The sequence below is a fragment of the Homarus americanus genome, unplaced genomic scaffold (assembly GCF_018991925.1).
Source record: "Homarus americanus isolate GMGI-L3 unplaced genomic scaffold, GMGI_Hamer_2.0 scaffold46716, whole genome shotgun sequence".
In the NCBI taxonomy this organism is placed as follows: Eukaryota; Metazoa; Arthropoda; class Malacostraca; order Decapoda; family Nephropidae; genus Homarus; species Homarus americanus.
The window spans coordinates 68,614-86,731 of NW_024750650.1; positions in this window are offsets into that span (position 1 = coordinate 68,614).

Here is an 18,118-nt window from a genome sequence, read left to right on the forward strand (position 1 = left end):
CTTGCGTGAGGGAGTATAAGTTGGAGGCAGCAGCAACTCGCCCGGACGCGGCCAGGAGGCGACAGGACAGAGTCAGGCTAGTGTGGGGTTCAGGATGTTTGGTTCACACTCAGGATTGGATGGAGAAAGGAAACTCACAATGTGCTCTCTATATACATGTTGTATTGGATGTACAATGCAGCTTGGTGCTGGGAAGGCAGCATGGTTACAAGCGTGATGTAGAGAGAGCTGGTTGGTGAGGACGCTCAGAGAAGGACAGCTTGTGGGTCGCCATGCTCGCCAGCGGGAGGGAGGACCGCCAGGCAGGCGGAGGAGCGAGGACCGCCAGGCAGGCGGAGGTGTTGCTGGCTGGTTGGTGTAGGTAGAAAGAGAGACAGATCACCACGAGGTCAGGTCTTAAATAGCGGGGGTAGGCGTGGCTTAGCAGTTGACCCCCGCTCCGTGGTGTATGGCGGCGCTGGTTGACCTAGACCACGAGGCATACACTGGGGAATTGGTGGGGTCGGCTAGGCAGCGACAAACAGCGTTTGTAGGGGAGAATTCCACTACAATACTCCCCCTTCCCTCCAGGCTGTGTAGGAGACTTGTTGTCTGCAGAGTTGCATAGCACATGTGAGGCAGAACGGGCGGTGCGTGCCTCATGTGAGACAACGGCGATGGCGTGGATGAGCCGGTCGCTGGGGACAACTGTCTAGATACACAATATCTGTGGGAGTAGAGAGGGAGAATAAGGGTGTGTGGAGGCGATGAATTTTGTGCTTCCCTCACGGCAGGTACCGAGTCGTCAGATGCGCCTGCTGGGGTGTGTGGGCCTGGGTCAGGAGCAGGGGCTGCGTCAGCAGAAACGGATGAGGGCTCGTGACAGCAGCTGGGTCCACGACAGCAGCAGGGTGCAGGACATTAGCAGGGAGTACCTGGGGGAGAAAAGAGGGGTGTGTGTGTCCGCACTCAGGAACAGAGGCCGCATCAGGGGCGGCAGGGGTTACTGCTGGGCCGGGGTCGGCGTCTGAGGCAGGACGGGTGTGCTGGGGTCGGTAGGACGTGGTGCTTGGGGGCAGGAAAGGAGCTGGTGTCTGCTAGGAGAAACAGTGCTGCTCTAGGGTGTCTAACCTGCGGTGTAGAGACAGTAGTTGTAGAGCCGATGAGAGCTGCTTCTGTGTGGATAAGCCAGTCTTCCATGTTGCTTGAAGACTGGGAGCGTGATCAGTTTCTCCTCCATCCTGTGTGAGTGCGAATCTCCGGGAGTCACCATTTGTGGGGTATGAGATTGTTTGGTTCACACTCAGGATGGGATGGAGAAAGGAAACTCACAATGTGCTCTCTATATACATGTTGTATTGGATGTACAATGCAGCTTGGTGCTGGGAAGGCAGCATGGTTACAAGCGTGATGTAGAGAGAGCTGGTTGGTGAGGACGCTCAGAGAAGGACAGCTTGTGGGTCGCCATGCTCGCCAGCGGGAGAGAGGACCGCCAGGCAGGCGGAGGAGCGAGGACCGCCAGGCAGGCGGAGGTGTTGCTGGCTGGTTGGTGTAGGTAGAAAGAGAGACAGATCACCACGAGGTCAGGTCTTAAATAGCGGGGGTAGGCGTGGCTTAGCAGTTGACCCCCGCTCCGTGGTGTATGGCGGCGCTGGTTGACCTAGACCACGAGGCATACACTGGGGAATTGGTGGGGTCGGCTAGGCAGCGACAAACAGCGTTTGTAGGGGAGAATTCCACTACACTAGCGTCAGGTCAAGCGTCAGGTGCGTGTTGGGTTGGGCCTTGGATTCTCAGTGCTTGGTCGGCTAGATTGTGTGTGTTGTTTTCTTGTGTGGAGGAAATGTCTTGGTCTTCTTTCTTGGTATTCTTCTTAGCTTGATGTAGATTTTCTTCTAACTCTCCTCCTCTTCTTGCTCTCTTGCAGTGTCCATTCGTTCGTGTTTGGGTCTTGTTGTTCGTCTTCCTCGTGTCTGAAGTCCTCATAGGTGTGGAAGAAGTTGGAGACGGTGAGGTTGACCACGTGGGCTTCAGCTCCACGGGCCTCGTGGTGTTCTTGATTCTGTGTGGCAGTTTTCTTTTCATGTGTTTTCTTTTCTTGGTTTTTCTTTTCTGCTGTTTTTTTCTTGTCTTGGGAGCGTACAGCAAGGAGGGCCTCTTTGTAGCTCAGTTTCTTGTCGAGTCGCCCCTTGGCTATCCTGCATTCCTCCTTCCATTTCGGGCAGGTCCGATCGGCGGAGGAGTGTGGGCCGCCACAGGCAGCGCATTTTTTTACTGTGTTGGGGCAGACCGTTAAGCGGTGTCCGTGGCTGCCGCACAGGGAGCAGGTGTCCTCCTGCGCCTCACACTTGTTGACAGTGTCCGTAGTGCTGGCATTTGTAACAGCGTTTCGGTCTGCAGTAGGGCTTGACTGGCACAGTTACCCACGCCAGTTGAGCCTCCTTGGGTAAGGTTGTATGGTGTCCGATGAGGGCAGTGGTGTCGGACAGCTTCTTCACAACTTGGAGTTGCCCCTTGAGGAGCTCACTCAGCTCTGCTTGGTCCACGTGGGCAATTTCGGCGTGGGAGATTACTCCCAGCTTCAGGTTGTCCCACTTGTAGGCAATCATTTTAAATGGAATGCCGTTGATGTCTGGGATCTCCGCGAGCTGTATGGGCATACCCTTCTCGGCAAAGGTGATCTTGATGTCACCATGGAGCTTCAGTCGCTCCACCTTGGTGACCCCCACGAGCCCATTAGTTTCAAAGAACTTCTTGAGAACTTGGAGGTTTAATTTCTTGGGGCAGGTAAGGTCGTGGTAGTTGGTGACAGCCAGGTGAGGTTTATGGATAGGGTTTTTTGTGCGAGAGATAGGAAACGTAGGACTAGGGTGTGTTTTCCTGGGACTGGGATAGGGCATGTAGCCGAGAGGTTAGACAGGGTTTTGTCTGGGGAGGGTACCAATCCAGTAGTGTGTCTTAGTGTGGGAGGAAACGACATAGATAAGGTTAGGAGTGAGGAACTTTTCAAGAGGTATAGGGAGGCGCTGGGGAAGATTAGAGATAGGGGAGGGATCCCGATAGTATGTGGTGTCTTGCCTAGAAGAGGCGTTGGTCGTGAATGGCTGTCCAGGGCAATTGCTATAAATTGCCGACTGGAAAAACATTGTGCAAACAATGGTTGGGCATTCATTGATAACTGGCAACGATTCTATGGCAACGACTACCTGTACTGTCGCGACGGAGTACACTTGTCTCGTGGGGGGGTAAAGACGTTGTCTGCATCCCTGGAGCGTGAAATTGTCACTCCGAAGGGGGGGTTTCGCCAGTAGAGAGGGGTCGGGGAAAGTGGGAGTCAAAAAACAAGCAGGTCCTGGGAAGTAAAATTAGTTGCTCAGGACAAGGGGTAAAACAGGACCAGGGAAGAGCAGGTTTAAATGTATACTATACAAACAGTAGGAGCGTTAGAAATAAAATAGACTTGCTGAGAGCGGTTGTATGTACCGAGAATGTAGACGTCATAGCAATCACCGAAACTTGGATGAATCTGGCGAGCAAAAATTTTTTATCAGAGTACCACATAGAAGGGTACAACCTTTTTCACAAGGACAGGGAAGGTAGGAAGGGGGGAGGGGTCGCACTCTTCGTCAAGGATACATTAAAATGTTGTACTAATAATTCAATAAAGGGTGAAATAGGAACCGAGTCTGTGTGGGTAGAAATCACGGAAGGAAGAGAAAAACTAATTATGGGAGTGATTTACAGGCCCCCAAGTCTTGGCAAAGAAGCAGCTCAGCCCATATGGCAGGAAATGAGTAGGGCAGCAAAATATAACAACCTATGCATTATGGGGGATTTCAACTTCAGAAATATTGACTGGGACAACATTGTAGGCGACTATGAATCTGAAGACTTCCTAGACGCAGTACAGGACAATTTTTGAAACAACTAATTACAGAACCTACTAGAGGTGACAATATATTAGACCTAGTATTAACAAATAAAGAAAATATTATCAGAGATATCACAGTAGGGGAAGAACTAGGTAACAGTGATCACAGAGAAATCAGGTTCACCCTAAATTGGGAAACGAAAAACAATGACAATATGGTCAGAGTCCCAAACTTTCGGTTGGCGGATTATCAGGGGTTAAGAAGGTACCTAGGTGAGGTCACCTGGGAACAGTCACGTCAGTTCCCAGTAGGAAGGGGTGAGGTCATAGATGACACAACAATTGATCATGACTATAATATATTCACTAGTATACTACATAAAGCACAAGAACAAAATATACCACACAGAAAAATTAGGTCAAATAAGAATGAGCCAAGGTGGATGACCAGAAAACTTAAACATGACATAGGAATAAAGAAAGGAATATATAAGAAATTAAAGGGAGTGGAGGAGCAGCTCAGAAATAGGTATAATGAACTATCTAGGAATGTTAAGAAAAATGTAAGGAAAGCAAAGAGAGACTATGAAATCAAAATAGCAAGAGAATCCAAGGCGAATCCCAAGGGATTTTTCCAGGTATATAGGACAAAGGTCAAGGACAAAGTTGGGCCTTTTAAGTCAGGGAGCGGAGAATTGATAAATGGCAGTGGAGAAATAAGCAAATCATTGAACAGCTACTTCTTATCAGTTTTCACAGAAGAAATTTGCGATGAAATTCCGGAGGTGGAACTGATATTTAAGGGAAAGGAAGAAGAGAAATTAAAGAATATCACTATCAGAAAAGAGGATGTTCTTAAGAAGATAAATAAACTAAAGAATACAAAATCCCCAGGGCCGGATGAAATTTTTCCTCGAGTCTTAAAAGAGTGTAGGGAACAGATTAGCGGACCCCTCGTAAACTTATTTACAAAATCATTAGACACTGGAGTTGTGCCAGAGTTGTGGAAACAGGCAAATGTAGTACCCATATTCAAAAAGGGAGACAGAGCATCAGCGTCAAATTACCGGCCGATTAGTTTGACGTCAGTAGTGGGGAAATTTCTTGAATCAATTATAGCAGATAGCATCCGATCGCATCTAGAGAAAAGCAAATTAATCTACGACTCTCAACATGGGTTTACAAAGGGAAAATCTTGTCTAACAAATCTGCTAACGTTTTTTAGGAAAGTCTTCGAGGTAGTAGATAATGACGAAAATTACGATGTTATTTACTTAGACTTTAGCAAAGCATTTGACAGAGTACCGCATCAGAGGCTTCTGAGAAAAATTAAGGATCATGGTATCGAGGGGAAAGTTTGAAATTGGATAAAATCATGGCTCACCGATAGAACGTAGAGGGTCAGCGTAGATGGTGTTAAATCTGAGTGGGGCCGTGTAACCAGTGGGGTTCCCCAGGGGTCAGTACTAAGCCCACTCTTGTTCATAATCTACATAAACGATTTAGATACTGGGATCAGCAGTGACATAAGCAAGTTTGCGGATGACACCAAAATAGGGCGGCAAATTAATTCAGGGCAGGATGCAAATGCATTACAGGAGGATCTAAATAAACTGCAGGGGTGGTCTGAAAAATGGCAAATGAAATTCAACACCAGCAAGTGTAGCGTACTTAATATTGGAAGAACAAATACTTATAATGTATACAGTGTAGGGGTATCGAGATATTAATGTCGTCTAGCAATCAGGATGGAAAGAAACTCTAATGTGGTTTTCTTGTATAATATATATAAGTTATATGATAGACAGTCTGGTGCTGGAGGTGCAGAATGATAGTTGGTTGGTGAGGAAGCTCAGAGTAGGACAGCTGGTGGGTCGCCATGCTCGCTGGCGGGAGCGAGGACCGCCAGGCAGGCGAGGAGATGCGAGGGAACCAGGCAGCGGCGGAGGAGGAGGTGTTGCTTGCTCAAGATTGGTCAGACTGAATCTCAATGGAGAGACAGAGCTTATATACACCCAGCAGCCGCCAGCCTATGAGTCATGGTGGGAAAACCCGAGAAGTAGCCGGTGACTAGTTCCGTTGCTAAGATACGGCGGGCATTGGAATGCGGATACGCTTGGTTGCTAGGGAAGGCGGTAACAGGTGGTGGCGTGGCTACGCAGTTAGGCAGTTGTAGGGGAGACGTCCACTACAATACTCCCCCTCCCCTCCAGGCGGTGTAGGAGACTTGTTGTTTGTAGAGTTGCTTAGCACATGTGAGGAAGACCGGGCGGTGCATGCCTCATGTGAGACAACGGCGATGGCGTGATGAGCCGATCGCTGAAATACAACTGTCTAGATACACACGATCTGTGGGAGAAGGGAGAAAAAGGGTGTGTGGAGGCGATGAATGTTGTGCTTCCCTCACGACAGGTACAGGGTCGTCAGATGCGCCTGCTGGGGTGTGTGTGGGCCTGGATCAGGAGCAGGGGCTGGGTCAGCAGAAGCGGATTAGGGCTCGTGACAGCAGCTGGGTCCACGACAGCAGCAGGGTGCAGGACATTAGCAGGGAGTACCTGAGGGAGAAAAGAGGGGGTGTGGAGGCGATGGATGTTGTGTGCTTCCCTCACGGCAGGTACTGCTGGGCCGGGGTCGGCGTCTGAGGCAGGACGGGTGTGCTGGGGTCGTCAGAATGTGGTGCGTGAGGCAGGAAGAGGAGCCGGTGTCTGCTTGAAGACTGGGAGCGTGATCAGTGTCTCCTCCATCCTGTGTGAGTGCTAATCTCCGGGAGTCACCATTGTAGGGGTATCGAGATATTAATGTTGTCTAGCACTCAGGATGGAAGGAAACTCTAATGTGGTTTTCTTGTATAATATATAAGTTATATGATAGACAGTCTGGTGCTGGAGGTGCAGAATGAGAGTTGGTTGGTGAGGAAGCTCAGAGGACAGCTGGTGGGTCGCCATGCTCGCTGGCGGGAGCGAGGACCGCCAGGCAGGCGAGGAGATGCTAGGGGCAGCCAGGCAGCGGCGGAGGAGGAGGTGTTGCTTGTTCAAGAAGATTGGTCAGACTGAATCTCAATGGAGAGACAGAGCTTATATACACCCAGCAGCAGCTATGAGTCATGGTGGGAAAACCCGAGAAGTAGCCGGTGACTAGTTCCGTTGCTAAGATACGGCGGGCATTGGAAGCTACGCTTGGTTGCTAGGGAAGACGGTAACAGGTGGTGGCGTGGCTACGCAGTTAGGCAGTTGTAGGGGAGACGTCCACTACAACAGCCTTAACAACATCAACCTAGAGAAGTCGACTTGTAAAAGAGACCTAGGGGTACTTGTAAGCCCGGACCTACGGCCTAGAAAACAGTGCGTTAATGTTCGAAATAAGGCAAACAGAGTATTGGGTTTTATATCTAGAAATGTAAGTAACAAGAGTGCAGAGGTCTTATTGCAACTATATCTTGCGCTAGTCAGGCCGCACCTCGATTATGCGGTTCAGTTCTGGTGCCCTTATTATAGAATGGATATCAATTCACTAGAGTCGGTGCAGCGAAGAATGACAAAAATGATTCCGGGACTTAGAAACCTTCCATATCAGGATAGGTTAAAGAAACTTAACTTGCATTCCCTAGAAAGACGAAGAGTGCGGGGAGATATGATAGAAGTATTTAAGTGGGTGAAAGGAATCAATAAAGGGGATATAGATAAAGTTCTTATAATATCCGAGCAGGATAGGACTCGGAGCAACGGATTCAAGTTGGATAAGTTTAGGTTTAGGAGGAGATAGGAAGAAACTGGTTCACAAATAGGGTGGTGGACGAGCGGAACAAGCTTAGCAACTTTGTAGTAAGTGCGGGAACTCTGGAAAGTTTCAAAAGGAGGCTAGATAGATTCATGGATGATAGAGAGTGGTAGTAACTCTCGACAGGAGCTGCCATGCACAGGCCAACCGGCCTATTGCAGACTCCTTATTTTCTTATGTTCTTATGTTATCAAACTCGTAACCGTTCATGGTGAGAGAGGGTTAGAGAGTGAGCGGTCACCACGAGGTCAGGTCTTAAATAGCTGAGGCAGGCGTGGCCTAGCAGTTGACCCCCGCTCCGTGGGCGGCGCTGGTTGACCTAGACCACGAGGCATACACTGGGGAATTCGCGGGGTCGGCTACTCAGCGATAAACAGCGTTTGTAGGGGAGAAATCCACGACAAGCTCACACTCGGTGCCGTCACAACATTTTCTGGCAGTGTTCCTTTTTACTTACTTTTATCTCTTCACCACTGATCGGCTCATTAGTCGCTTGGGCGATCGGTCACGTCTCTGTTACGCACCGTTGGCAAGTACTGGGCATACACCAGCTCCTGAATGTACCTGAAGCTGCTCCAGTGTTGGCTAAGTCTTGTCTTGAAAGAGCTCACACTCGGTGCCGTCACAACACTTTCTGGTAGATTGTTCCAAGAGTTCACAACTCGCACTCCGAAAAAGTTTGCCCTCGCAGTTTTCTGAACCTGCGGCTTATGCAGCCTTGAGCTGTGACCTCTTGTGGGGCGAGGGTCCGCCAGCTCCAGGCAAAGACACCCGATTGAGTAGTGCCCCTCGAGATGCTTATACACCTCAATTAGGTCGCCCCTTGCCCGTCTGTAGTATAAGCAAGGCAAGTTCGGGCGCTGCAATCTCTCAGGGTAGCTGAGGTGCCGAAGTGCAGGTGTAATGACCACGGTCGTACACGTCAGTTAACGTAAAATCAGACGATTCATATTACGTTCAATAGCCCACAAAACATGCAGCCATGCCTTCTTTGTTGAGTTTCCCATCTGAGGCGTCCGTTTTCTCATCGCTCCCAAGCTTGGGTACCGTCCATTTTCTCTGGCTGCCTGAAACCAACCTCTCTATAAAGTGAATTTGAATATGAGAGAGGACACCATTGTTTTGAGTCAACTTAGAGATGTCTGATTACAATTAAAGCATACAAGATCCTTTGTGATTGATGTTGAAAGCTTTAACTGTCTTTATTGTTAGTAACACTTGTTAAGTGAGTGTCGAGTCTAACAGTACGAATGGCATCCCATGATATTGTCCCTGGGGATAGCCATGAATTTCCTATTGCTACTGAAGTTAGATTATTTTGATGCCCAAACATCAGAGAATCTGATATTTGTAGTTTAGTTAGTGTCAGTTGTCTATTTAAAAAAGTCATTAATCTCCTGAACTATTCTGTCAACCTGTATAATCTCCAAGATCTAACGTATCCCTGTGAATAGTTCATTGTTCACAGCCATGCTGAATTTGTAAAACTAGTGTTAACAGCTGGGTATTTGACGTCAATTTCACTTTTTCCTGGCAAGCTCAATCTCTGATTATATTATAAAATTAGATGTAAGAAATTCACCTGATCCATGGCATTGAGTTTCATAGTTAAATGTACAGCAACTGAGTTGAATGTAATTTCTGTCATTGCGTGATTAGCCTTTCTGGCATGGGTAGCGCACAGGCTTGAGTTGCCAGTTAGCCATATATAAACTCGTGCTCAAGGAGTAGAGTCACATCTCTGACGCTGCTCCATCATTATCTCAGGTATGTGTATGATTCTCCGCCCTCCATATTAAATCAGTTTAACTTGGTGAATTTTGTGAATATCAGAACAGTTATTCATGTTGTAACAGTGAAATTTCCATTTACCCAGTGAAAGAATTAATGGAACTAAATATCGTCTGTCGTTGCTAGATGAAAGATTGTTTGTGATTGAGTTATTTTTTACACATCTCTGATGCTGCTCCATCATTATCTCAGGCACAGTGTGTGTGTTAGCTGCATACCTGACAGTCACAAGGGAACCGGTAGCTGCACACCAGCTGGCTACCTTGCAGGATGTCGTTAATCGGGCACGATTAAACTGTGCGAGTTCTCATCCTGGGAACTTAGCCCGAACTCCCTCGCAGTGTATCAGACTCCAACCGACCTTAACACCGCTCTCCGTTTGTTGTGGTGACACCAGTGTTACACCCTGGGGCACTCCTTACAGTTATATACTTTTACTTAACTTTTATCCTCTTCACCACTGATCGGCTCGTTAGCCGCTTGGGCGATCGGTCACGTCTCTGTTACGCACTGTTGACAAGTACTGGGCATGCACTGGCTCCTGAATGTACCTGAACCCGCTCCAGTGTTGGTCAAGTCTTGTCTTGAAGAGCTCACACTCGGTGCCATCACAACACTCTCTGGTAGATTGTTCCAAGAGTTCACCAGTCTCACTCCGAAAAAGTTTGCCCTCACAGTTTTCTGGACTTGCGGCTTCTTCAATCTTGAGCTGTGACCCCTTGTGGGGCGAGCGTCCGCCAGCTCCAAGTAAGGATACTCGACTGAGTAGTGCCCCTTGAGATGCTTATACACCTCAATTAGGTAACCCGTTGCCCGTCTGAAGTATAAGCTAGGCAAGTTCAGGCGCTCCAATCTCTCAGGGTAGCTGAGGTGCCGAAGTGCAGGCACCAGTCTGGTGGCCCTCCTTTGAACATTTTCAACCAACTGGCAATCCCTAGCATATCTCGGGGACGAGACGGGGTGACAGTACTCCAGATGGGGAAGCTCTTCACTCTTGAAGACCGAATCTAATAATTTATTTGCCTGATTTACCTTCTTCTCGCAATGGTCCGAGAACTTCAGCTCATTGTCAACCTATACACCAAGATTCTTCTCACATTCAGTCTCAAATAGTGCAGTTTCTTCCTCCAGTTGGGACATATGATACGCCTCCATACCGTTGGTACGCTTCAGGTGCATCCTCTTACACTTTCTGACATTGAATCTCAGCAGCCATTTCTTCGACCATTCTTGGAGCTCACAGAGATCCTTCTGCAGCTCTTCACAGTCTGCTTGGTTCTTAATTTCCCGAAATAACTTGGCGTCATCGGCAAACATTTGTATGGAGGAGTGTACAACGTCAGGCATGTCATTTATGAAACAAACAAACAACAGCGAGCCCAATACACTGCCCTGTGGTACCCCACCTGTGACAGGTACAAATGATGATTTCGTGCCATTAACCACCACACACTGCTTGCAGTCATGCAGAAAGTCTTCTATCCACATTAGGACATTTCCTGAATTCCGTACCCTTCCAGTTTGATTTTCAGCCTTTCATTGGGTACACTGTCAAAAGCCTTGGCAAAAATCTAGGTATATGCTGTCGATATTACAACTTCGTTCCAGGATATGGGTCCAAATATCCAATACTTTGAGCAATTGTGTTAAGCAGGAATGCCCCGGCATAAAACCGTGTTGGCAATCCTTTACAAGGTTGTTTCGTAGTAGATGTTCCATTATGGCATCTCTGATAATACTCTCAAGAACTTTACGTACTATGCTGGTCAGACTCACCGGTCTATAGTTGTTCCTGGAGTGACGATCTCTCTTCTTGAAGATGGGATTCACATAAGCCTTTTTCCAGTCACTGGGGGACCTTTGTTCATCCAGGCATTTACAGAACAGGATCTTCAGGGGCTCGGCAAGCTCGTTGTACAACTCTCTTAGCACTCTGGGATGCACCATGTCAGGGCCGGGACTCTTATGGACCTTTAGCTTTAACAGTTTATTTCTTATACCCTCTTCTGTGAACACAATGTATGGCAGGGCTGTGTCGAACCGTCTGTCCTCAAACGCAGGAAGGTTAATCGCATCCTCTCTTGTGAACACCGAGAAAAAGAAGCTGTTCAATACCTCAGCTTTATCCTGGTCAGAATCTGCATTACTACCATCTTCAAGCCTCAGGTCTCATACTCCTACTTGCGGTTTTAATTTTGACTTTGCATAGCTGTAAAACGCCTTTGGGTTTGACTTGTCCTCGCTTGCAACCAGCCTCTGGAACTCCTTTTCAGCCCTCCTACACTCTATCGTTGCTTGGTTTCTGGCTCTTGTATACATCCTCCTGTCTTGCTCATCATTTGACCCAACCCACGTCTTGAATTTCTGGGTTTTCTTCTTAACTTTGTCGACCGCCGCGTGGTTCATGTGTAGGGATCCCCTCGTATTCCTAGAAGCACTGGGTTTGGTCTTGGGTATATATTTATCGATCAAATGGGTCACTTTACTAGTTATGATATTTAGCGTAGTGTCTGCGTTCTTGTGCCTTAATGAGTCAGGCCAGTGGATACCCCTCATCTCTTCCCTCATCCCGTTGTAATTTCAACTGTAATATTTGCAGCTTGGCCTGGCCTTATCTTGAACTAGGTAACAGTTAAATCTGAATGACAACACTATATGGTGACTGGTGCCAACTGGGGCAAGGTGTTCCAGTTTGGCCACCATACACTTAAAGTGAATACATATTGGCAATCAAGCTGGTAAGGACAACTGCCAACCTATTCGTGTCATAGGTGCCACCGAGACTTTAAATTTCATTTTGTTTGTGTGCTTTCTCAAGGACTGAAACTGTGTTTATAATACACCACTCACAGGGAGATACAGTGTACACAGTGATAGTTCATAGTGTTGTCAGTGACCGCGGAAGTTGTAAATAACTTAAAGTGAGCGCTAACTAGCAAGCAAGCTGGAAAGGCACCGTGCCAGCTGAAACCAAGTCGTGTTATAGGGGCCACAGAGACTTTAAAATTTATTTTGTTTGTGTGCTTTCTCAAGGACTGAAACTGTGCCTACAATACACCATTAACAGAGACATACAGTGTTCGCAGTCGCAGAAGACAACTCTATGGGCAACAGAGAGTAGCTAAGTAGTGTTCTTTTTCTCTCTTTACTTTTTTTTTTAAATATGTGAGAGGTTGGAGTCATAGACCACGTGCTTTGTAGACTTTATTCTAACAGCGTCAGCTGGTGACTGGCAACCGGGCGCTGCCAAAGACAAGCCCCCATCGCAACATGGGAAAACATATCGTACGATGGTACAACCTTACAAAATAGGTGTAGATCAATACACCTGCACTTCTGCACCCCAAACAACAACAACCATGAGTTTGATATGTATCACTGCAGGAGACGTCGCATATGGAGGATACAGGCCTGACTAATGCAACGTTTAGAAGTTACTAACTGCCGTAAAGCATGATGGTTGTTGTTGGTATTGTCTCTGGCTGCATAGTCAAGGCGAATGAAGCTATTGCAAGCCATAAGGGAACGAGTTCTCTAGGGACGCAAATAGATGAAGCTGGAGCCCTGCTGGTTGCCAAACTGGAGCAAGTTGGGAAAGAGATCCTGCTAAGACTGAGGAAGTAGCCGATAGAATGGAGGTGATTGCTAAGAGGAGTTATGTGACGTATTAGCAAGGCCACGGAGGGGCGGAGAGTAATGCAGGATCAAACAGGTCCTACAACAGCTAGATTTTGAAGAAGTCGAAGAAATGAAAATTAACGGACCTACTGTTAGGGGAGAGGAGGAACACCAGGAACGTCTCCAGCGCAGGAACAATGTAATAAGCTTTGGAGTCCCAGAGAGCCAGGCGGAGGAACTATGAGAGGAAACACGATAAGATGCTGTTTCAAAATATTTGCACAGAGGTTTTGAAGATTCCATCAACCCCCAGGATGAGGAGGCTGGGACAAAAGCAGGGGGCTAAGCCCTGCCCTCAGGATCACACACTAGTGAGTGAGGAGGGAAATGGCAGGTTATTCGGCAGGCAAAAACTTAGCAAAGAGCGAGGCATTTCGGGATGTATTCATTCACCCAGATCGCACGGTAATGCAGAGGGAACAGCACAAGAAGCTCCTGCAGGACTTGAAGCAAAAGATGGAGGAGTCGAGGAGAACGGGGATTGGTGTACATGGGTTATACTAGGGGGAGGGTAGTGGAAACAAGTGCCGTACAGGGCCAGGGGCAGTAATGCACCTCCACCTGCTCAACCCCCCTCCACCTGGGAGGCAGCACCAGCTCAGCCTCCCAGACAGGAGAGGAGGCGAGCTGCAAACAATGACATTTCTAACCACACCCTGCAAAAATACAGTGTACTTAGCAAATGCTGCAGCTTCTGAGAATGGGGGTATTACTAAGAGCAGAGACGTTACCGAGAACAAATTCTGGCTTGAATGTCATGTACACTAATACTGACACGTTCCTTTATAAGAGAGAGGAGTTTGAAACACTACTGAAGGTACACCAACCAGATATTGTAGGTGTTGTAGAACTGTTGTACAAGAGCAGGAGAATCGACCCAGAGGAATGTGAGTTCAGTATTGCTGGATATGACTCATTTACGAACTTTTCTCAAGAAACTTGCAAGAGGGGTGTGGTTATGTACGCTAGGCAAGACCTTAGAGCCAACCAGGCGAGGGTACAGGGAGAGAATGTTTTTGAAGAGTCCAAGTGGTGTAAAATTAAACTAAAGGGAGGGGACTTACGTACTTATTGTCGGGTGTATCTGCAGATCCTCAAACTGTGGCCCACTAAATCAAGGGAACTTAAGAGCCTTAACAGACAATGCAGCGATGCTCAACCCTAGCTACCTCCTTATTATGGGGGACTTTAACTATGGCGACATCGACTGGAAAAACGAGTTCACCCCAAATGACTTGAATAACCCTGATACTCTTTTTGTAGAAACTCTGAGAGATAATTTTCTGTTCCAACATTTTAGAGACCCGACACATTACAGAGGGAAGCAAACACCCAAGCCACTGGACCTCATCATACTTTAACTTTTACTTTTATCCTCTTCGCCACTCATCGGCTTGTTAGCCGCTTAGGCGATCGGTCACGTCTCTGATTACTTTTCCTTTTCATTTATCTTTTTCATCAAAAGATCGGCTCACTAGCCGCCCGGGCGATCGGTCACGTCTCTGTCACGCACTGTTGGCAAATACTGAATGTACCTGAAACCGCTCCAGTGTTGGTCAAGTCTTGTCTTGAAAGAGCTGACGCTCGGTGCCGTCACAACACTCTCTGGTAGATTGTTCCAAGAGTTTACAACTCTCACTCCGAAAAAGTATGCCCTCACGGTTTTCTGGACTTGCGGCTTCTTCAATCTTGAGCTGTGACCCCTTGTGGGGCGAGCGTCCGCCAGCTCCAAGTAAGGACACTCAACTGAGTAGTGCCCCCTGTGATGCTTATACACCTCAACTAGGTCCCCCCTTGCCCGTCTGTAATATAAGCTGGGCAAGTTCAGGCGCTCCAATCTCTTAGGGTAGCTGAGGTGCAGAAGTGCAGGCACCAGTCTGGTGGCCCTCCTTTGAACATTTTCAACCAACTGACAGTCCCTAGCATATCTCGGGGACCAGATGGGGTAACAGTACTCCAGATGGGGAAGCACTTCACTACTGAAGATTGTTACGAGGGACGGACCGTCTAGATATCTGAACGACCTTCTTATAAGACCCAATAATTTATTTGCCTGATTTACCTTCTTCTCGCAATGGCCCGAGAACTTCAGCTCATTGTCAACATACACACCTAGGTCCTTCTCACACACAGTTTCAACTAACGCAGAGAAATTAAAGGTCATTGCATTCCTGAAGGAGACAAAATTTGCTGATTTGAATAATAATTTGCCATTTTATTTATCACGGAAATTTGCTATACTTGGTCTCACAATTCCCACAATTATGTGAATTTTGGCAATCATGTTTCTGTTTTGTTATTATAAGTCAGTGTCATCCAAAATGAAAGTTGTGCATAACATTTTAACCCATAAGACACTAAAGTATAGGACCCCTGTAGTAGATAAAACCCCTACAGTCATTGAATCCCCAGCTTAGTATCTACACCTATGTTTATAACATGGTTAGGGTTGTATAGGATGTACTGTACTCTGTGAGCTTATTTAGGCCTCACGGAGCTTGGCCGGTGGTGACCGAGCGATGTAATGGCCCCTGTCTCATCAACAGAAGTATTATATAAATGGGTTATTTGCATCTGATTTCTATTCAGATTTATCCCCTGTAATTTTCCACTATCTGTGAGGACATGAACTGAACACGTGAACGGTAGCTTTCCCAAGAGGGAGAAGCCCATATGTCAGCATCTATGTAAGCGCCCACCAAGGAGACGCCTTCAGGCAGTCACTCACACCAACTAATATCGAATGGACGTTGATTCACGTTTATATTACATAAACGCCGTCCTTTCTCATCACACTCATAAATAGTGGAACTTACTGTTGACCTTCACTCAGGAATTATATAAACATAATACTTTTCTAATAAAACAAGAAACTTCAATTGGGTTTCGTTACTAAAGCCCAATATAATATATGTGAACCAACCTGGTTAATTGGGTGTAAGGGCGGAAACGATCTTCCTGCTCATTACCGCTGCTAACTCTCTCGTTTGCTGGTGCTGACGACACTTGGGGAAGTTGGACAGAGGTGAGAACAGCAGCGACTATCTGGGTCACCGGCAGATTCACCCCAGCCGCCATGCAGTCACTATCTAGCTACCCCGCTGTTCGTCAAATTCTTGTTGTGATCTCATCATAGGTCCTGGACTCGTGGGCTGTGTCCCCAGACCTTCACTTATAGACTGGCAATTCTCTGGTCATCTACCACTACCACTTACCACGACCTTCAGTTCATCTCAATCCGTCTGTGCCCCGGTGTTCTCCGGCCATTTCAAGACGTCGCTCGAGTGTGGAGTTGAATGGACGCTTCCCTACCCTGAGTGTGGATCACCGTGTTCCAGAACCTTCCCCCAGGGCCACTGCCGTAGGAAATATCTGTTCATTGTTTGATTCTATGGTTGTTTGATTCCATTAATTGCTGACTTCCCTTTATTGTTCGATTCTATCAATCGTTGACTCCCATTAATTGTTTGATTCCATTAATTGCTGACTCCCATTAATTGTTTGATTCCTTTAATTGTTTGCTTCCCTTAATTGTTTAACTCCATTAACTATTGACTGCATTAATTGTTTGACTCCCGTAATTATTTGAAGTTTTGTCGAGTGGTGTCAGAGTTTTGTGTTATATTTTTTATAGTAAAGAGATGTCAATCTCAAACGGTTGTTTGCTATTCCTCAGAAAACCATGGTCCTTGACTTTCCTTTATTAAGAACCTGATTAGTCTGGTAAGGGATTTCTATCCCTAATTCCTAGGACTTGACATTGGGAATTAACCAACCGTTTCAATCCACAACTTCTGTAATTATTAATACATATTAACACAGGGTAAAACACCAACACAAACCGAATCAATGACACACAATACTTCAGTACTGTTTAAATTTTCAAATATTCTTCTGACATTTCTGTACTCAATCAATTTTATTCACATGCAAGTATCACTCAAAAATCAGATAATCCATCATTAAAATACTTGTCTACTTCTGCAACTTAAATCACAGCTTCAATTCCCTCGGATTTAGTCAATGATTAAAAACAATCCCACCGCTATAGCCACCAATTTATACTGCCAGATTCTGGGGTCACTAAGTCAAATGGGATAACTTAACTATACAGTAGTCTTAATTTTAAGGGTTGCTGCCACCAGACCCCCTCTGGGCAGTATGTAGCTCGTTAGGTAGCGTGCAGAGTAGACTAGGCATTGGGTTAGGTTTTTCATTGACCAGGTCGATAAGGGGAAAGAAGGGTGAGACCATAACATGTCTTAACTAATTTATTCCTTATAAAACATACTGCATTCCGGTAAAATACAAATGAGTTGGCCTTCCTCAGAAGAACAGCGATGATTTTGGGTTACCCTTCTTACAATAACACTCCACACGTCATACTGCTCCACCTGTATGGAATATAACACCTTAGGTCATCATACATAGTAATGTAATGACCACGGTCATCCACGTCAGTTACCGCCAAAATCAGACGATTCATATTACGCTCAATAGCCCACAAAACATGTAACTGCCTTCGTTTGAGTCCTCCATCTGAGGAGACCGTTTTCTCATCGCTTCAAGACGCCTCAGTCCTCTGTTATCCTATTTTCTCTAACTTATTGAAACCAACACCTCTTTAAAATGAATTTGAATGTTAGAGAGAACACCCTAGTTTTGAGTCAACTTAGATATGTTTGATTACAGTTAAAGCATACAAGATCCTGTGTGAGTGATGTTGGACGCTTTAACTGTCATTATTGTTAGTAACATTGGGTAGGTAAGTGAGTGTTGAGTCTGCCAGGACAAACGATACCTAGGAATGACCATGAGTTTCCAATTGCTACTGAAGTCAGAGTATTTTGTTGCCCAAACATCAGAGAATCTGATATTTGTAGTTTAGAGCTTGTCAGTTGTCTATTTAAGAAAGTCATTAATCTCCTGAACTATTCTGTCAACCTGTATAATCTTCAAGATCTAACGTCTCCCCATGAATAGCTCCTTGTTCGCAGCAGCCCTGAGCTCGCATTATTAATG